The 22,509-nt window shown below is 30.4% G+C and overlaps 1 protein-coding gene across 1 annotated transcript in view; it reads right to left on the reverse strand.

The window, feature by feature from the left end:
* Window positions 1–14,883, reverse strand: part of LOC148279578 (uncharacterized) — a gene marked incomplete at its 3' end in the record, with an annotated part of 105,271 nt that extends 90,388 nt beyond the window's left edge. Inside the window, exon 1 of the mRNA XM_088229713.1 lies at window positions 14,605–14,883. The remainder of the gene's footprint in view (window positions 1–14,604) is intronic.
* Window positions 14,884–22,509: the final 7,626 nt, after the last annotated feature.

A 22,509-nucleotide genomic window follows, 5' to 3' on the forward strand; every position in this document is an offset into this window, starting at 1 on the left:
TTCTGTCAACCTTTCTGACAACTGCATAGGAGCTCCCATGCATCCACAAGCATCAAATCCTACAGGTATATGAATGTAGAGGAAGCGCGGTCTGTATGCAAAGACAGTGGCGTTCTATCGTTTCTGCATACTCCCACTGAGAAACGGCGTGATGGTTTGTGCATTATAAATTTGTTAAGAAAATCAGTCTTGTATTGAGTTTCAAGGACGAAAATAACTCGTTACACGCGCAACGAATTACTCCATAATTACGATATTGAATAGCAATTAATACAGAGTTCATTGATTTGAACAATTATAATGGCTGTTTTGTCATTGCTCAAGTTGGTCCTTATCCTGAAATCTACTCATTATAGGCATCAAAGTCCTTTGATCCCAGTACCTATGTACTATGTACTCGTACATAGGTACTGTTCAACTCAATTTAATCAAATAAGCTCAGTTAAAATTTAATAATTTATGAATTATCGAAAATACAGATAACATAATATTTGCAGGAATGTACGTATAAATAATAGTTCTATTATTAGTTATTAATATTTTTATACTAGATTTTTTAAGCTTAGAAAGCATGCTAGTTCTATATAACTTTAATAACTACCCACTTCTCATTTTCAATAATTGATGGAGCCTTATAATAATAAAATTTAATATTTGATAAATGCCTAGATTCCGAAATATTTCAGGTTCAGGTTGAGATAGGAATATTCAAGTCTTAGCATTTACAGGGTTTATGACCAGTCATTGGCTGGTTTATTTGGCCACTTTACACACTGTGTACCATTCACCATTATGGCCACGTTTAAATATCCACGTTTCCTCAACTCTTCCATTTGTGGACTTTTGTAAAGTAAAAGAGCTGAAATCTTTATCATGTGGGTAAGATTCATTCGGCTGAACCAATTCACCTACTAAGCAACGCCTGAAAACAATTTTTCAAATTTTATACTTCTTTTAATACCAGTTAGTTAATTCAACAATGTTTTGATTATGTCCAAATGTTTGCAAACAGTCTAAATTTTCTACCTAGGTTGTTATTTAGACTTAAATTTGTTGCAACGGGGAATCTATTTTAAAACAGCAAATGACGGGTCATAAGCCCTGTAAATGTCTAAACTTCCATATTCCCTTGTCAAAAATGCTTTCTCTCTATGTTGCAACCAATTCAGAAAAATAATTATGATCAAATAAAAATCATTTCACCGTATGTTTTTTGATCGTGCCGTGTGAACTTTTAACATGGTGTTAAAAGTTTACACGGCACTATTAAGATCAGAATAAGAAAAAGTATTTAAAAAATTGGTATTTTGGGTCACGTCTTTCTCTTCTAGATGGATAGAATATCACGATTCGGAATTTGTTTATCGTCGCGTCGATTCCGGAATCAATTGCCAGATCCGCCGATCAAATAATTTACGTGACCTTTCACACTGACCCTAATCTTTTTAACTTTATCGGATTTTGTATAACATATTGTTACTCCATTTATTCGATAAGTTCAAAGTAACATATTGAATAATAATAGTTATTTATTTCTTCAATAGTTTTCAACTGTCATAAGTTTTCTCACGCAAAGAACATAATACGTTTAAAAATATTTCTACTCCATTTTTTGAGACTATAAATAAAGAAGTCAAAACATGTAAAGAGCTGATGTCCTGTCATTAGTTACATACAAAACACGAAATTTAAGATAACGGAATCATACAATGTATTCTCCAGTATGCCTCTATTATTTTCTGCTTATGTTAGTAGTTTGGCATTTCACACAAAAGTTTGTTTTTTTACCTTGTCAGCTGTCTCCCGGCAATTATATTTATTTTGAAGTAAATTTCTGTCATTCTTCTCGATTATTATAATCACACAAATAATGTGCTTAATTTATTTCCCCTGAATTTGTAGTTTTTATCAAAAAGGGCTTTATGGCTATTATGTACACATTTCTGTTTGAATTTTATGTATTCCCGTTTTGTTTTTTCAAAATATTATATATTAATATAATTCTTTAAATAAAATCTCGCTCTTTATAGTTAATTTACTAGTAATTATTATTGTACAAATAGTATTATCACATGATAAGCCATATAAATTTGCTCTGGAGTCTTGAAATAAATAGTAATTATATTAAAATAACACTTATATTGATGTATTATGTTCCGTCTGATTTTCTTGGTATATTAATCCGTTAAACTATTTAATTATTCAATTTGATTTTTAAATTGTGTAAAACTTCTACTGAATGTGTTACATAATTAATTTTTAGGTTTAATTTTTGTTTTTAAATCTTGGGTAAAAAGTATTATATACGTTTTTTTTTATAAAACAGTGCTATTTGATTTTCTTTCTTTCTGATGAAAATATTTTATTATTTAATTTGATTTAAACAGTTATTTTTTAATTGTTTGAGCTTTTTTCGATTGTGTTTTATAATTTTTGGCTTCATTTTTGGTTCTTCATCTGAGGTAATAAGTATTGTATGCGTTAAATTAACCAAATATTAGATTATAATTTTTGTAAAAGGTATTTGTGTTGTATATGTTAATAAAATAATATTTAAATAAAATAAAATATGTTATATATTAATAAATGAACAAATATTAATTCAGTTATCGGATATTGCCGTGTTTGACACAGTCAGACTTGTAGGAGACAAAACAAATTATTATGGTATACTCGTAAACAAGTGAGAGCTCTTGTCTACATACTCGTATGGCCAAGAATATTGTTTTTATGAAGAGTCAAAAATAAAACGTATTTTAGCAACCATTTTGCGCAGCGAATTTTGCGAACCTTTTTCTTCTTCGTACATTTTTAATTTAAAAATATTATTCCCGCATTCCTTTATTAACCAACATTCTTACAAAACGCTAAGCATTATAAAAATATTTTCGCTTCAAGATCAATATTTACAAAATCGTATTTTCTGAAAAAAACGGGTCCATTACAGGTTTTAATTAACATTCCTAGCAAACTCCTTGTTTCTTTCCCTTATGGGTTGAGATGATAGCTTTTTTCTAGAGTAAATAAAGAGAAATAAAAAAATCTAACGGATATTATTTTGGGTTAATAAACCTAAAAGCTTTAGCGGTGCTTAAAATAACTTCCGGCCAAAGCAAAGAAGAGGTTTCAGAAGATAAATATTAAAGTTGTGTAATAGATTTATACCCTTACACATAGTATTTTTAACTATTGAATAAATATTATTTTTTACAATGTTAACAAAGATGAACAAATGATCGCATTTAATATTTTATTTGTAAAATAATGTATCATTATATAAGGTTTTGTGCTATGAAAGAATATATATTTTTTCAATCTCCAATAAGTTTTTACAGGGGAGGAGTATCAGAGGTATTAATAAGTTTTCCGTATTTAATGGATTAATCAAATAATATATATTAAAACGTATCATGACTTTTGTGATTTAAAAAAAAATATATTAAAAAGAAATCTCTTTCACTTAAAGAAAAGACAGAAAACAATATTTGATTCAAGAGTTTTTAAATAAATTTCACATTATCAACAATATTTACGGTATATTATCAAAAAAAATAAGTCCCTTTCGTTTTTTTCATAAATTCAAACCATGGTTACAATGTTTGTATTAAGATACTTGATTTTTTCCTTTAGTTTCATTTTTATCCCCTCTTCTCTTAATAGCAGAGAGAAAAAAATTATTTTTAGTAAAATGAGTTCCCTTTTTATCAAAACCTTCGTAAAATACTGGCCATGTCAGAATTTTTGTTAGTTGGTAAATCAAGATGGAAGTTTTCAAATAGAAAAACTAGTTTTACTGTTTATTTGCTATTGGCAGTTCTAATTTTTTTTTTCTTCTTTATAGTTGGAAATTGAAGTCATTTATTATTTTTCTAACCGTCAGCGATTTGAAATCCACGCAAGGTGACCAATATTTTGTATATTATAATATTTTGTTGAGTGCATGCAGGAAATGCATGATTCACATTATTTCTGTCCTTAAGATGAACATGTCGAAAATAAATGTAAGACACAATTTCACTAAAAAAGCAATAATTTCATGAAACCAGTATTTTATCTACTTACTACTTTTTAAATTTGGATGCAATTTTTTTACCCAATGTTGCATAGGATATTAAATAAACTTTAATGTAGTAGAGAAATATCTCTCGATCATCTGATAATGTGAATCAGTTTTCGTTGTCTACTTAATTTTTAACTGCCCTACGATGTCGATTAGTTTTATTTTTGTTAAAGAATAAAAAACACATTAAGGCTGGACTCCGCTAGATAGAAGTTTAGATTACTCTTTAAATGTAATTAAAACTTTAGCATTCAGTTTGGTAAACTAACGTTTGATTTCGTAAAAACATTTTTAGATAAACTTCAAATGAAACACAACGTTTTGATTTTTAAAATGTAATTAATGAGTATTTTCACTGCAGCCTAATTGGGCGGATAAAACAATACTCAACTCGCCATAGAATCCTTAAAAAGCATTAAAATCAGAAAAATAAAAATGAAATGTAAACAGATATAAAACAACTAAAGCATTGATGAGCAAACCAGAAAGGATTTAAAAATAATAGAACTTAAAGAGAGATACAAAAATGAAAACTAAATCAATTTAGTGGATCAGGTAATAATATTAAGAAAAATTGCAGTTAAGTGATTCAATGCCACAACCTTGATTTCCAGCAATATTCCGCCAATAAGGAAAATGTAACTTTTTTTCACAAATTTTAAATTACAAAGGGTCAATTAAATTCAGTTGAGTACAACATTATTTTTTACTACTTATTGGAAGCATTAAAAAAATATTTTCAAATTTGTAATTTAAATTCCTACGAAAACGGTTCATTTAATTGGCCACGCCTCTTATACGTTACGATTTGTGTTTATTTTGAACTTTGTTTGTGACAGTTTAAATTTTAATAGAACATCGCCACAAACCATGACGTCACAATTATCAAGGCCAAATATGTCGCGTTTTTGAAGCGACATGTTTTTAATAATAAAATCGGGTTGTGGTCCCGTGGCTAGTGTCTCGGTCTTACAAATCAAAGGTCCGTGGTTCAAATTCCACTTTACTCAGAGTCAATTCTCATTTTCTAATTGTGAGTTTTTTACAACTCGTTGAAAATGGGCCTGTAAGTGAACATTTGGGTCAATCATATAAACGCAATTTTTTTCATTTTTTAAATTTTTTTTTTATAGTTATGTATAAAAACATTTCTCTACCAAATCCACATTGATTTTGAAAAAACAATTAAATTTTCAAAATCACCTTTATATATTTTTATTGGTAGTATTCGTAGTGTATGATATTTCCCTATAGGCTGATTATAATGTTAGGACTTTTCCCTAGCCAAATTAATACTAACCCAAATGCTTGTAAACGAGTACCAATCATATCTTTAGAAAACCATAAACGTATATTACATAATAAGGGGTAAAACCCAGCTCTTTTCTATGAATATACTTGGACATTAAAAGCCTCCCCCACTTCTTCGGATCCATTTAAGAGGTCTTGTGGCCTTTTTTTCAGATCTACACATTGAAAAACATATAATAATTTTTAATGAACAATTAAATACACTTTTCAAAATATTTTTCCTTCATAAAATATTTGGGTTTTTTTAATGAAAGTTTACTGCTTTCAATGCCCAATCACCATAAATGCACCTTCGTTTATATTATATTGTAATTATTTCTGTCACCATCATTCTTATTTTCTCATTTTGATGGTGATAAGGCGTGTTTGCTCATTAACTTATCAGACTACAAAAACAATATCCGATAAAATATTTTAACAAACTCAAAATTATTTTCGATTAAAACAACTAGCTTAAAAACTATATAGATCAAAATACAATATATGAGCAAGCCGGATTCAGACCAGGTCAATCATGTATGGGTCAGGTGCTAAATCTTGTACAGCATATAAAGGATGGTTTTAAGAAGGGAAAAGTGACTTGCATAGCCTTCGTAGACCTTACAGCAGCGTATGACACAGTCAACCACAATAAACTACTCAAAAAAATCTACACCCTAACAAAGGACAATAAGCTTGCCCAGACTATCCAACACAAAAACAGCAGATGAAGACCTCAAAAAAATGGATTACCTCAAATAAGTGTTCTTGCGCCTATTCTCTACAATATTTTTACAAACGACCAACCCACCATTGGTTTAAAAACCAAACAGTTCATTTATGCCAATGACACAGCCCTGACTACCCAGGACACATTTCAGATAGTTGAGGAAAATCTGTCTTAATCCCTGCAAATACTTGGAGACTACTATATGGCAAATAACCTGAAACCAAATCCAAGAAAAAAACAACTTTCTGCATTTCACCTGAGGTATAGGGAGGCTGCAAGAGAGCTGAATGAGGAATGGATGACAGAGAAGATAAAACATTGCAAAACACCGAAATACCTTAGAGTCGCCTTTGATAACGTATAAGGAGCACTGCATACCAACTAAGAAAAAGGAATGTGCAAGAAACAATGTAATACGTAAACTCACAGGGTACTACATGGGGTGCAACGCTATCAGTACTCAGAACTTCGGCGGAAGACTTGTGCATATCAGCTGCGGAGTATGCGTGTCCTGTGTCGTAAAAATCTGCCAACTCCAAACAGGTGGACATAGCAGTCAATGAAATGGCACAAATAGTAGCAGGATGCCTCAAACCAACATCGACTGATAAAATATACCCAATCATCGGAATCGCTCCACCACTTTCAAAAAAAGACAGCCACAGAGGCAGAGGTACAAACAAACCTACAATTCTAGACACCCCTTACACCACCATCAACCAACGGTCTCGCGTCTGAGATCTAGAAACAGTTTTATCAAACCCACCTCTCCAGTTAAATCCTTACAACAGCGGAGAGAAGAACTATGGCAACAAGATCTTGGAGCAAGACCGTGGATGGATTCAAATGAGGGTATCCAAGGAGGTGAAAATCTACCATATTCTCTATGGATTGCCCTCAATAGACTACGGGTGGGTGTTACATGATGTAAAAAAATGTCCAAAGGTACCTCTTTGGTGATAATATATTGTGTGATTGTGACGCAACCCAGGACAACAGCCACCTACTGACATGCCCGCTCATAGAGGAAGGCTGTACTCCTAGGGACCTAATTGTGGCAAACGACAAGGCGCTATCTGTCGCCACATATTGAAGTGGCAGGATATAATCCAACCGAACACGCTAAGTAAGTAAGTTAGCCTAAAAACTGGTGAATGGATGTTCAAATAAAAGCAGAAAAATCAATGCTACATAGTGCATAAAGTTATTATTTAGCCAAAAAAACCCATAAACTCTGTAAACACGTTCTATTCTGAATTCTGTTTCCAATTTTTCTCCTACTAAGCTTCTAAACACACATTAATATCAAATGATTATTAAAAATTTAAAAAAAGTACTAAATGTGGAAGATTGGCGGTTTTTTTTATTTGTTAATAGACTATCAAACTTAGCGTAATTTTTTTTTTTCATATATCGTATTATCATAACCGCGATTTTTTTAGGTTTTATATTTTTTTTATTACTCCGCGCGTGAGGTCACTAGTTCTCTTAGGCGACTTGTCCTGATTGGTGAGTTGGCTTTCCGGATGCCGGAAATTTATAATAACACTCTGTCATTGGTTGATTTAGAAGAACTTGTTTTATTATTTGAAGTAATTCATTGTTTTTTTGCTTACTATTTTTACTGTTACTATGTATTTTATTGCCATGTAATTATCCTTTGTTTTTTGAATATTTTGTTTCACCTCTTATGTATATTGTTAAAAAACAATTAAGTAAATAAATAAATCAAAAAGTGTTCTTTTTTATAATTTTTTAAGAAACTTCGCAGTGCAATGAAATGTTTACCGCGAGTAAAAAACATTTTTTATTTCCGATTTTCCGTAGCTCTAAAATCCCTCATTATCTATTGAATGTGTTTGGGGGAAGATTTGTGTTTCCATCGCATTTTATATCTTTAGATGAATTTTATTATTAAAGTTGGTAATTTAATTAACCATTTAATTATATCAATGTTCACGTACCAAACTTAAAAAAGTACTCATTAAAGGTAATGAATGTTTTTACGAAAAAAATAATGTTTTCAGGATAGCGGACTTTTCAATATTTAGAAATTCTCAACTAACTAATTTTAACGAGATACTTGTTAAATAAGGAAAGTTTATAGTATCTCCTTAGCAATTTGACATAAACTTACATTAAATGATATTTATAAATGTACTGAAATGTTGCAGGATGACTTTAATATCTTACAAATTTGATGCCATGATGCGAGCCTTTTAATAAATGCCAAAAAAGTCAATTAATGCATGTTAGATTGCTACACGCCAAAATAAATATGTTACCAATTGTAAAAACTCATAATTTTGAATGCCTTCATAACTCTATCTTTGATAGAATTTGCTTATTCGATAAATTAGACATTGTGGACGAATATATTTATTTAGGTATAACTATTGATTGCTTTTTTAAGTGGAATATTCATGTAATGAAAACATGCAAACGGTTAAGATCCGTCGTTAGTCAACTGCACAAATTAAAGTTTTAAGTTCCTCTCTCTACACTTAGATTAGTAAATTTGTCTCTAGGAGAATCCAAAATATAATACGGGATCACCGCTTAGGGACATTCTTATGCAACAAACATTAAATACGTACAAAATGTTCAAAGTGCACTTGTCAAATTGATTGCACCTAATTATGTATACAATCAGAGAAATAATACTTCATTCATGTATAATGAATTAAATGTATTACTAGTCAAGGGTATTTTATGGAGCAAAATTATTATCGAGCAAATGTTCTGCTAGAAATATAAAAATAAATAAGAACAAAGCTATCTAATAAGATTTACATCTGTTGATGGCCTAGTTGTACCAAAATTTAAAAATATATATGCACAACGTACGTTGGATTATATTGTTCCAAAAATATTTAATATGTTGCTGCTTGACATGAAAGCATGTCACAGTTAAAATAAAATTCTTTTTTTATTACGTAAGTGGTTAGTAGACAGAACGTTCCTATATTGATTTATTATTTATGTAAAACATTTTTTTTATCTCTCATTGAATACATTTTTGTTATTTTCTTAGCCTTTTCTTTTATTTCTTTCTTATTTTATTTACATTTTTTAAATCTTAATTTAAATAGGTACTTTTAATTATCTTTTTACTTTTTTTTTCTGTAGATATGAATTGAAATTTTCGATTTACTGTGTTTTATTTTTTATCTTGTTTTGATTACACTATTAATATATGTGTTTAATTATTTTCTTTAATTTAAAAAATATTCTTATCAATTGCTTTTCTTTAATTTTAATTGTATCATTTTACTCTCTTTTCTTAATTTAAAAAAAATAATGTAATTCTTTAAACTATTTTTATCTCTTCATTATTTTAATTTATTTTTTGTTCATTATTTTATACGTTTATAGTATTATATCTGTACTCTTTTTATTTTATTATTAATTAAAACTAATGTTTGAACACCCGAGAACAAACTATAATTGAATAGTTTATCGGGACAAAGCGTGTCAAAAAAAAATGCTTTGTTTTTTTTTGTAATGTTTTAATATTGTAATAATGTGTATATTTTATTAAGTGAAGACTGTGAAAAAAAAAAGCCTGAAAAAGCCAGACCATTTTCTTTCGAGTCAAAAAATATTATAACATACATATCTTCAACAGCAACAATATTTGACATAACGAAAAACTAGATATCCCAGATAAGTCGAGCTTTTCACGAAAGAGCATTTTCTAATCAACATCGCCCCACTAATAGAATGTTGGTCTTGAGGCAAGTTTCTTTCGTGTCCGGGGGGATAAAAATACTATTGTTATTTCAGTTTTAGATTTTTCTTGATAAAACTTCATGTTTTTATTAAAAATATAAATTAAACCCCTTAATTACGGTTATTAATTTTGTTTTCTTTGACAAATTTTGAATTTACATCGGTAAGTACTATTTATTTACAATATTTTGAGTTTGTCCAAACCTTTGTAGACAAGGACTGGATTCAACTCCCTGGGGAGCTGTCTATATTAACATAACACAACAGAGATGAAGAACATTTAAGAGAAGGTAATTTAGAATGTTACACAGTGTGTAAAGTGGCCACTTAAACCAGCCATTGACAGGTCATAAGCCCTGTAGATGCCTAGACTTCTAAATTACCTTCCCTAAATGTTCTTCATCTCTGTTGTAATATGTTACTATTTATTTCACTGATTTTTGAGGTATGATAATTTTGAGCGAGTATTTTCATTTTTGGGACAGACAAGTTTTAATTATGTAGATACAGACAAGTTTTATGAATTTTACATTTGAAGATCTAACTTTGTGGTCATTCGTTATAATAAAATATTTAAAAAAACAACTTTGTTGTTCACCATTTTTTTGTACCGACCGGTCTACCGATTTACCAACGCAGTGCTCAATGCACTATTAATAAGGGTTTTTTATGCTAAAAAAATAAATATATGCCTATCAAAATAAAAAAAATCAAATACTTATTAAGGTCTAAGAATTATTAGAATTATTAAGAAGTATAAGAAATATTTAATGACTGTTGAGATATCGCAGAGATGTAAGTAGATTGTAATCGTTTAATGTTGTAATTTTTATGCTGAAATAATAATTTGTAATTAAGTTCCCTATCTTTGTTCTCAGGCAAAGTAAAACTTACTTTGTTTAACTAAGTTTTTTCCTTGTAAATAAGGGTTGTTACAGAATAAAAGGACCTTAATTTCAGATGTTGTTCAAACGCACTGTCTTTTAAAGAAAGTAAAATCGATCTTGGTTTATGCGTATTTTGCTTTTTTAACACAAAATACCTCTTTATTGTGAATTCACATTTTCCAATTGTTTTATTTGTAACAATGCAGATAACGACGTATTTGTTTATATGACAACGTAAAGAAATGTGAATTTGTTTAAAATACTAAAATTAGATTAAAAATAATATTTATTTTAAAGAACGACATAATGTTATATGGTCTTTTTTCTTATACAATCATTTTTATTTCAAAATGGTCGATTGCAATATGAAACGAAAAAAATCAAAAGAATTTAATTAACTCATCAGATTTCCAGTTAAATACAATATTTTTAGTCTTTTATTTTTAGAGGCAGCAAAAAAGCCATCACACGAAGAATTTCCTTAGAATTTGAGATTGAGTAGTTACACTGTAAAAAGTGAATATTTGCATGACTTAACACGAATACTCCCGAATAAATTAGGCGATAAAATCTTGACGCGGGACATTTTCGGGAAAACTCTTCCCCAAAAAAGGACTTCCTACATTTACTCTCACTTAAATCTTTTCTATTACTTTCATCTTCGTTCGTATTCAGTCTGTGAAGCAACCAAAGCCTGATTTGACTGAACACATTTTGAGATTTGCCATGAAGAGTGCCTAAATAAACCCATTACGGTAACACGCTTGCTCAGTAAACTCCACCATTATTAAAAGTACCTTCACAGCACTTAAAGCTTTCCTAATGTTTCTATATCTGCAAAACTAGTGCCTATTAGTATACAAACTCATTAACCCTTCTTCTTGAGATAAGCAATGATTACAACATTTAAAACAAACATTTTTGGAGTTAAATGAAATGGCTGCGTTTGAGGAAAGCGATTAAATTAATTTATTTTCTCTTTGTGGTACATTCATACGATACATATACATTGTATGTATAAAATGGCATACATTCTGTTTATTTCCCAATGAGCGAATTTCTTAGCTGTTAGTACAGTACCTCTTTACGAATGTTACATTTCGAGATATTTGCAAAAGCAACTTAATTGTATTTTGATCCATTGGAATAATGGGATATAAGTGACTGTTTTATATTTAAATATATTTCATACCTCACTTAAATGTCAAACGGTTTCCATACTTTATTAAAAAAACTACTAACAATATGTATAAAAAAATTATGGCTGAAGAAGGCCGGTTGTGGTGTTGCGGATAGTGTCATGAACTCCGGATGAGGAAGCCCGAGATTCGAACCACGCTCTACCATATTGTTTCCAATTTTAAAACACTTTTATTTACGAAAAAAAAAAAAAATTTTTTTTTTTTTAATTTGGCAAGGTCTTAAAAACGCTTTTATTTATTTGAAAATAAAGTATTAAAAAAAAATTCCGCATATAGGTATGTTGTTCATTCTAATTCATAATTTCGTTACTGAAATATGATTTAATATTTTTAAAGTACCTGACAGAATATTTTAATCACATATTTTCACGTAACAGAGAATCAACTTTTTGTTTTCGGAAAATTCCAAATTATTAGCTAAAAAAAATACAATAAATCTAAGGAAAATATTGATTTTAATTTACAAAACAGCATCGTGTTGGATTAAATGGCTTTATTCAAAAAAAATGTTTTTTTATGACCAAATAAGAAAAAAACTGTAGGTTTAACAGCAAAATAAAGGCAAAAAAGGTCAAAATACTAGAAAATAACATAAATATTTTATGGTATTCGTTAGACATCTTCTACATTTTGTTGCCATTGTTATTTTTTTGACATTAACATTTGTGTTAAATTCAATTTACGTTTATTAAAATTTACTGTATTTAATTAACAAAGTGCCGATTTTTTTTTCGCTAAACGCATATAATGCTGAAGTTATTATATCGAAACCATATAAAATGTAGAAAAATAGTACGAAATACATAAAAAATATTTTTTGACTTAGACAAATTAATTCACTCGTTATTTATATGTAATATTAATTTTATATTATAATTTATGTTTTTTAGCATCAACAGACCAGAGGAGACCCAAAACCTTTTGTGTATGAGTCAAGCATCTTAATCAATAAAAATAATCTTGGAGGCAGCCTTTTATATTTTGAGCATGTCTAAAAATTTATAGACAATTCCTGAATTTTGCCTTCCGGGAAGATAATCTAAATTGTTTTATTTTACAACGGAGATGGAAAATATATTTTAGAAAGAGAATATGAAAGACAAATTAATTAAAGAGTTCATAAGTCAGTTGAAGTCATCGTTTTAAGCACTACAAAATAAATGTTTAGCATTCACTACTCCGCGTATGTTTAAAACTTTCTTTAATTATATATTTTTTCCAACACCTTTTTGAATTGTGTTTATATTCATCCCAACTTATCGCACAACTTAAGCCCACATTTTTTTTTACATAATAATTTGAAAATGAAAAAAAATATTTTCAACAATTTCTTGCATTAGTCCAACAAATGCAATAACCAATGCCACATTTAAGCTGCATAAAATAAGTTATGTGTTTTATTTCCTTAATTGTAAAATTAGTTATACAACTTTTTTATTTTTCAATTTTTAGTATCTGATCATGTGGCAGTGACTCAAAATTCAAACTCCGCCAAAAATTACAATAATTTTTAATCATAGTGGACTGCATAAGATGAGTATTTTTCAATTAATATTTTTATATTATGATTATTATTTGTGTTAAGAATAAATATTGAGAAGTCTGGAATATTTTATATGGATAAACAAAACACTCGTTGGCACTAATCCAAAGTACTACATCTCCATTTGAGATTCATTTTGGCTTTACAGCGATTACTCCCTCAGTGAACTGGAAAATTTCAATTTGTACTAAAAATGTTCTACAAATACAATACACTTATTTAATTGATGAAAAATGTTTTTTTTTTAAAATAAATAATATGGTTCGATATTGTTCGCTGTATTTCATAAAACTGAATTATCTAAAAATTACATAACGAAAAAATTTGGGTGTTGTTGATAGCAAAATAAAAATTTATTAACATTACATGAAATTAAAGCATATAAAAGACACTTATACCCGTATGCAGAGACAAACCTTAAGGTGAGGTAAGTACATTGTATTGTCTTCACCTTCGGGTTATTCTCTGCATATGAGATTAGAATGTACTTTCCTCACCTTAAGTTTTGTCTCTGCATACGGGTAATAAGATTAAAAGTTACCAATTTTTGGCGTAAATATTATTTAAAAACCTTTATCAAATTTGTCCATAATAATGTATTGCAAACCTTAAAATCTATCATAAAATATTTTTTTTTTTTCAATCCATAGTATTTCCCAAAAAGCATTGATTTTATTGAAAATTCCATCACAATTAGAATCACGATAATATTACTTAATTTAAGAAAATTTAGGTAATAAAATATTTTTTTAATTAACTGATATATTTTTATTTAAATAATTTTATTATAAAACATAAACTCTTCAAAATTAATTTTAAAAAAAATAAACTAAATATAAAATTTTCGTTATTTTATAAAATATTTTGTTATTTTATATTATTTATTTATATTGGTACGACAAATCATTCGCTGTATAAGAGAAAATATCAAAATACATTACGTATGTAGATCGTCATTCATAATTTCCGTTTCCGCGTCTAATGGTGAATAAGGTACTGCATTAGTACACTAATCGCAGAACGTCTTGATCGTTTTTGTTACATGAAGCTAAGGTGATCAGTCTTACGCTTCAAATGCCAGTTGAGGGACTGGGAAATATTATATTGAAAAAACACATTTCTAAATGTATGTAGATACTAAAACAGAAAAGTTAATTTACCATGTTTGTGATATATTTTTCAGACTCCAGCACTTAAATGAAAAAGTATTGCAAAAACATTTCACAAAACCACTAAGTTCAAACTCAGTATTTTACATATACTGTCACTTATATTTTCCACCAACACTTTTATTGTATATCAAGATGAAACTACCAAATTTTTTCTTACTTTTTTGTTTACGGAAAACAAAATTAAATTTGTGTTTCGCGAAAACTTTGTCGGAATTCGCGGCCCGGCACGAATTTACTAGAGTTCCTTTCGCGTTGTCTATCGCTGACGCTAGCCCGGCGTAGACTGCCGTTCGTAGCGGGGCCGTGGCGAACCGTGCGCACGCTAGTGGGCCAGGCTAGAGTGTAGGTCGTGCGTAGCAGGAAGAATAACTGAATCCACGTTGGGACATCAACTGTTCTAATAAAAAAACTGTTACTTACTGTGATACTTTTACATTTGTAAGAGGTTATTTATGTTTTGTAAACTGTCTAAATAATAAGTTTTAATCAACAGTTAAATATATATTTTTTTATATATGTTTTTTTGAACAAAAAATGCACCAATTTTATTTCAATTTTGTTTTATAAAAATGTAGCAATCAATCTTTATATATATAATTCCTCTGTACGTGTGATGTCACCGTACTCCTCTTAAACGGCTTAACCGATTTACGTGCAGTTTTTAGAGAAATATAGATCTTTGCGCTGTGCGTGTTCGTAGATATTGAAATCTTCAATTGAATATGTAAAAAAGAGGTTTGGATCCAAAATGTTTTATTTGTCGATCTAACAGGGTTGCATTCAAAGAGAATGCATTTGCAAAAAAATGGAAAGATGTTGCTTTTTTGGGTATAAAAAAAGTTTCTTTTTGAATATTTACAAACAACATCTGTTTTTTGTAGATCTCAATCAGATACAGTTGAACATAGTTATGCAGAAAGCAGCCAGCCATAGCAAAATGAAACTAAGATAATAGCACCTTAGTGAAAAGAATGATTTATCAAATTCACACAACAGTTAAAATGTTTTTGACTTTAACAAATGATGAACAATAAATACACTAGTTTCTTTTTACAATACAAACAAGAATCTTATTATGTATTTGACCAGTTTTAGTGATTTTTAAAGTACTGTAAAATTTTTCTGGTGCTGTGGGTGTTTTCTGTAAATTGAGGAATGCCGTTTTTGTGATCGACGCCATTTTCAGAAGGTGATTAAAACAGTTTTTTGTATGAAAGCGGTCAGGCTGTTTTTAGCAAAACATAGAATTGACTTTACTGCACCCGATAACCTAAATATATATTTTTTCAAAATCGTGGACTGGCTGCTTTCTGCATAACTATGTTCAGTTGGCGGTGGGTACATCAATGAAATATTTTTTTTTTTAAATTGAACGCTTTTAACATAGTTAATATGTCAAGTTTTTAACTCGAAAAGCCTAGTAAAATAACAGCGCAAAACACGTTTATGTTTACAAGTTCGTATTTGAATTATAATTTTGTCATTTTTCCAGGACTTGTTTATGATCGTCATCATAACTTAACCACCGACCGTACCTGATGCTGCATAGGACAGTGCATCGGTAAGCAAATGATGTTTGTCTCTATCATCAGTTACAAGTAAGGCAGGGTGATCAGTCTTACGTTTTATATGCCGGTCCGGAAATATTCCTGAGTAAAACCATCGTATAAACAAATACTTCCTTTACACCCACCCAGAAATCAAACCCGTGACCTCAAGCGTAATACGCGAACGAGCCAACACTGCGAAGTAAACTTTTCTGCACTCAAATTATTTATTAAGGATTGCATATGAGAGTAACCGTCGAGTCGAAAATACTTGCCTAGGATTTTAATTCTATTTCACGTACATAACTGTTTTTTTCATCCTCTTCGGCACAAAAAGGGATAGAAGTCAAACATTGAGTGTATTTTTTTTATTGTGTTAAAGCAATTATACTATTGCAACATTTAAAAAAAATATTATTCTATTAGGTACTACCACAATTTTGTCTTAATTTATTAAATATGGTTCGCTACAATTTATTTCATCAAACCATTTTTCGTAGAATTTAAAATGAACAACTCAATCAGGTAATTAATAAAATCTTGATTATAAGCTTTAAATAATAAAAAATATGTATTGCAAATAAAATAATCGGTAAAAACAGTTTTCAGGAATCGGAATGTAAAAAAATCCGACGGTTTTGTGATTTTAAAGTGAAATTCCAAAAAAAGAGGTCATCGGCCAAAACAGTACCTACCTTTGTAAAACAAAAAAAGGAAACGAAAATAAAAAGGTTTTCCCTGAGAAAATGTCCTATTTTCAAGAACTGAGATCGGGATCGCTGCAAATAGATTACTTGAAAATGAGAAATGAATGGGCTAACGTTAGTATGACTTGCACAAGAAATCTAGAATTTTCACTAGATTAGATATGCCTTAGAAAAGTACAGCAAATCAAATGTTACCGATTACAATAATAATATTTTAATGTTTGTCGATGTATTTATAGAAGTCAAATATTTCTTTAAACCTAACCTTAAATTAAAACCGTGGCTAGTGCATTAGATGATGATGATGATGACGATAATGATGATGATGATAACCAAGTTATTGAAACAGATTTTTTTTGAAATTGAATGTTATTTCTAATTTTTTTATATCATTAAAATGTAGTTAAAAAGCGGTAAAATAAAAAAATCAATGGAAGCAACATCATACGCCTCTTGATCAATTTTTTCAGCTTTAAATTAACAGCTTTTGTGCCGTTTAATTAGTCAAAAAGCTTTTTCAAAAAATATAATGTTTAATGTTCGCTCTATTGTGAATACACGAATAAAACAGGAATCGCTGGCACGTTTTCCAATTTGTTTAATTATTCAAATACATTGATTAATAGCTTTTGGAAATAATCGTTTAGCTAAACTGCCTGCTCGTGTTCGCGAAATAATAACGTCTATATTTAAAGACCTTTCAAGATACTGCGAAAAATTCAAGAGTGATAAATGAATCCTTGTACCGAGTCAGAAGAGTTATTGTAAGAGATACGTGAGCAAACTAAAAAATTCAGCAAAGAAGGTAACTTTCTGTGTGCTGTGCTCACTCTATTATAACTTTTATCCCGTAAACGTTAATAAAGCTCAGGTAGACAGCCTTTCTTTTTCTTGCACTGAAGAGGATACCTGATTAGTGGAGACAAACTAACTTCATTTATAACTAATTAAATTTGAAGGTTTGTTAGTGCAACATTATCAGCGCTGGGAGTTTGTAACTAGTTTCTATAGAATAGTTTGCGTAGCACGGTAATTTTTATCATACATCCATTTTAATTTCATTAATTAAAAATGTAACCTTATGAGTATCATCAATTTGTAGTTTTTTAAAGTTCTTTTTTTTAGTTTATAAAATTCACGATATTAGACTAATAATAATGTATATGATACTATAAATAATTGATAATCATCATTCCCTTTCCGCACCTATTGGTGCAAAGGGCACTGCATTGGTATACCAATCGCAGCGTATCTTGATCATTTTTGTTACATGAATATAAGATCATCAGTTTTACGTTTCAGGTACCAGTCTAGGGACTATAAAATATTCTAGTGTAAAAACACCATTTTAAATAATAATTCATATCAACCATATCGGGAATCGAACCCTAGACCTCTTGCAGGGTAGGCAAATGCGCTGACCATTACACCACGAGGTCGACAAATAAATAAATAATTGATACTTGCAGGCAACAGTCGGCTTTCACCGACTGTAACGTGCTAGGATATTCGGCCCTATGGGCCTCGATTTATCGGCCCTGCGAGCCTCAGTTGATTTATTAGGATCTGAGGCACTGTGAAATTTCAACTGAGAAAAATAATGTTTATTATATTTTGTGGTTTCAGCATGTTTTGACGTATCAAAATAAATTTCATTAGTTAAAAGTTGTGAGCCAGAAATTTGAACCGCTTTCTCCCTCATACACACCGTTTAAACAATGCAATACGGAATAAGCTTTAAACGACCATTTTTTTTGTTTTTTTCATATTTAGGTAAAGATCGAATTCCTATCCGCCAATTAAGTCGATGGTTGTACATCCCACGGCACAACGATATATCATAGGGTGGATGCATTTATTATTTTGTTTTAAATTATTTCGTATCAATAGGCAGGTAAAAAAACAAAACAGTACACCATGAGGCTGACTAATCTCCACTCGATTTCTATCAGCAAAATTTTCACCCGCGAGTAGAAACTAAATAAATGAAACCAAAAACGAAAATAATAAATATGTTTCCACCCACGCTTATTTTACCGGACCAAGTGAATTGGAGCGATACGTGTGCAACGGGCCCGTACATGAAAGACACAATCAGTAATTTTTAGAACAATAATATACAAGATATTCGAGGGTCATCCACAAAACAAGATTACAAAGGCTCCTCCGCGGATATTTTTTTGTGCCAAAGTTGGTGCATTTAACGTATAAAGAGGATCCTAACGGTCAGTTTATTTGGTCGAGCGTTTTTTTTGACCATTTTGTTTTTTTTTCCAATGGAGAGCACCTCGCGCGCGTGAGTTTTTTTATTGTTTTGCACAGGAAAGAGAAAGTTTTTTAGATGGAGACAGAGACGTTAATGTGTTGCTGCATTCTAGAATCCAAAAAACAATCTCTTCAGTGGCGTCATTTATCTTCCCCGTCAACTAAGAAGTTCGAAACGGCTCATTCAGCTGGAAAAGTTATGGCATCAGTTTTCTGAGACCACAAGGGGGGTCTTTTTAGTTGATTTTATGCCTTACAGGACTACCATTGATGCAGTACTCTAAAAAAAAATCAAAGAACCATGCAGAACCGCAGTAGGGGAATGCTGACCCGGAGAGTAAGGCTCCTGCATGACAACGCCAGGTCCCACACCGCGCGAGTTACACAGGAGCTGTTGACAACGTTTGAATGGGATATTGTCACCCACTCCCCCTATCCACCTGATTTAGCGCCTTTTAACTATCACTTTTTTACATAAATAAAAGAGTTTGTAGGTGGAAAACGTTTTTTCGACGATCAGGAGGTCAGAGAAGCAGCCAAGAAGCACCTGACACAGCTGGCGGTGGATTTTTATGACACCTTCAAACAAAAACTGGTGCCCTGACTTCAGAAATATCTCAATCTCGATGACGATTGTAATGAAAAATAGTTTAATTTATTTGTAAATTTTATTTGAGTACAAAGTTTTTCGATCCTACATAAATGTTGTAAACATATTTTGTGGGTGACCCTCGTGGTAGGTAAGGCTGCAATTGTGCCAATGTGAAGCATCTGTACCATTAAGTAAGTAGAAGAATTAGAGTGATATTTTTTTTGCACCAGAACATGTCAATAATTCCAATAACATTGATGAAATTCACCACAGAGCACCCAGGTTTGAAAAAATCACATTTGAAGTTTTTGAATCTAACCGGAAGTCAATCCTCGAACCCTTTGTGCTTGAAACAAGTAACTTTACACCCCGGGGTGATAAATGAATTTAATATAATTATTTATTAAACTTTTACTTTAGGTAAATAAATTGTAAATTTTACACAAAACAAACAACAAACAAAACAAACACACCATCACGCCGTTTCCCCGTAAGGGTAGGCAGAGAGGATAGAACGCCTCAACACTCTATCTTTACATACAGATCTCGCTTCCTCTACATTCATACATCTTCTCATGCACGCGCGCCGATTATTCCGACTTTTGACATGTCCATCTTTAAGTATTTGTTAGATTTGGTCATGCCATGTCTTTCTCGGTCTTCCTCTATTTCTGCATCCATCAACATTCGCATTGTAAATATTCTTAGCCATTCTCTCGCTGTCCATTCGTTCTACATGTCCAAACCAGCGCAGAGCTCCTTTCTTGAGTTTGTCGATAATGCTTGTCTCAGCCTTACATAATGTACTTACATAATACACAACATTTGTGCATCTATCGTACATAGTTTTACCACACATTCGCCTGAGAGATCGCATTTCGACAGCATTCAGCCTACTTTCATCCCTGTTTTTCCAAGTCCATACTTCGCTCCCATACATCAGGGATGGGACCAGGACTCCGTTGTGAACTGCCAATTTTGCCTCTTCTGACAAGCATTTATTTGCCAAGGTCAATTTAAGTGCACCGTTCACTTTGTTCCCGGCACTCACCCTCCTTTCAATATCTTTCTCAGTCATTCCATCCCTAGTGAACATACTTCCCAGATATACAAATGCCTCTACTTGTTTTAGTATAACTCCATTCACAGTGATTTCACATTTAGTCATACTTTCATTTCTTTCAAAAACCAATACATTAGAATTATCGACATTCATCAGCAAATCGCTTTTCTTGCATACATCGTAGACCTTTGTTACCAAGAATTGCAGTTCCTCTTTGTTATTAGCAAGGAGTACAGCATCGTCAGCATACAAAAGACAATTGACTTTTAAATCACCCATTTTTGCTCCCATTCTTAAGCCTTTCAGTTCTTTCATGCAGTTATCGATATACACGTTGAACAGCCATGGTGACATAACACATCCCTGCTTCACTCCTTTATGAATGTCAAACCACGATGTGTATGATCCATTTACCCTAACACATGCTGTGCTGTCTTTATACAGAGAAGCAATAGCACGTGTTAGATTTCCGCTTACTCCGTACTCCGATAACAACTTCCATATTTTTTCTCTGTCAACTCTATCAAACGCTTTTTGCAGATCGACAAATGCGCAGAAAAGCTTTTGGTTTTTAGCGAGAACTTTCTCTGTCAAACAACAAAGAACTCTGTCAAAATGTGAGATATTTGTTTAATTATTGTCACTATAATTTATTTATGAAAATACTATCTATTTGCTTTTATTCACTTCATTGAAAAAATTATTTTAGGTTAATTAGGTATCTTTTTTTTTACTTATTAAGTATTTCATTGATAAAAATATAGATTTTAAAGTTTCATAATATTCCTCACTTGAAAATCCCGTACCGAGTAATGCATTTTACAATTTTTCGAGAAAGTCCTTTTTTTATTATTTTCATAAATGTATCCATATGCGTGTACAATAAAATTCAGAAGGAAATATGTTTTTCCAATTTACATGCTTTATTCAAAGAACTGTTTAATGCAATAAAATTCAGTAGACAAAATATACAACATACAATTTACATGCTCTTTGACAAATAGCCTTATTTAAAAAAAATATGTTATTGCCTTTACCATAAAATTCAGAACATAAAATATATTTGAAATAATTTAGAAGTTTTATGACATTCGTTTTCTTTTTTTAAATATTTTATAAATATGTTCTAAAATTCAGTGAATAACGTTACCTACATACGTTTTAAATGTTTTCTGAAAATGAATAACCTTTTAATTAAATAGATATACTATACACATTATTAAGTAAGATGCATTTAAAATGTTTTGTGGCAAAAAACTGTTTTTTTTAATGTTTTTATTTGATAAATTATTACATAGATTTTTCATATGTTTGCAATGTTTTCTTTATTTTATTTGTTTATAATAATAATTTATTTTTTAATTAATAATTTATTTATATTTAATTACTTTGAAAATGGTTTAAAATATCATTTTTTAAGAAAAAAGTATTGTTCTTATACAAAAATTATATCACAAAACAATTGATAAAACAGCGAAAACAGGCCCCTTGGACAGATTGTTTGAGTTGTTAAGTAACATAAATGACAAACAAAATAATTTATTAATGAGTACAGAAAACAAAGAAATTTAAATGAGAAGTAAATTTATGTGAATCGACATATTTTGAGATTTTATGACTTGATAATAATGATTTCGAAAGTTCTTACAGATCAATATCAAAACAAACCCGATGTATTTAGCTAGATGGCGCATATAAAACATATGTGTGTATATTTCA

The sequence above is a fragment of the Micrasema longulum genome, unplaced genomic scaffold (assembly GCF_059751315.1).
Source record: "Micrasema longulum isolate JH-2025_06_02 unplaced genomic scaffold, ASM5975131v1 h1tg000699l, whole genome shotgun sequence".
Classification (NCBI taxonomy): domain Eukaryota; kingdom Metazoa; phylum Arthropoda; class Insecta; order Trichoptera; family Brachycentridae; genus Micrasema; species Micrasema longulum.